We start from the raw sequence: 267 nt of genomic DNA, 5'->3' as shown, positions 1-267 counted from the left end.
GTGAACTGATCATCTCCTCCACATTAATACCAGTTTCAGCACAAAATAAACATGACTAAACATCCGAAGGTAAGTTAAAAGAAAGAGTACAACTTTACAATCCTTATCCTGTCTCATGTAATCTCTCAATCAGTGTTTCAGCCACGCAAAGACGTCAATATAACATCTTGTAAACAATGTCACGTAACTTCACATTTACCTCAGAAAAACATATTGGGTGACCATAAACTCATTAGTCAGATAGAAAAATAAACTGTAGAGAGGAGC

The 267-nt window shown here is 35.6% G+C and overlaps 1 protein-coding gene across 8 annotated transcripts in view; it reads right to left on the bottom strand.

Annotated features, from left to right (window-relative positions):
• The window catches only part of LOC107689647 (SEC14-like protein 2), an 8,942-nt gene that overhangs the window by 1,278 nt on the left and 7,397 nt on the right, over positions 1-267 (bottom strand). The window lies entirely within an intron of this gene.

This window comes from Sinocyclocheilus anshuiensis, unplaced genomic scaffold (assembly GCF_001515605.1).
Source record: "Sinocyclocheilus anshuiensis isolate Anshui unplaced genomic scaffold, SAMN03320099.WGS_v1.1 scaffold393, whole genome shotgun sequence".
NCBI classification, from domain to species: Eukaryota; Metazoa; Chordata; class Actinopteri; order Cypriniformes; family Cyprinidae; genus Sinocyclocheilus; species Sinocyclocheilus anshuiensis.
This window is presented reverse-complemented; position numbering and strand designations above follow the sequence as displayed.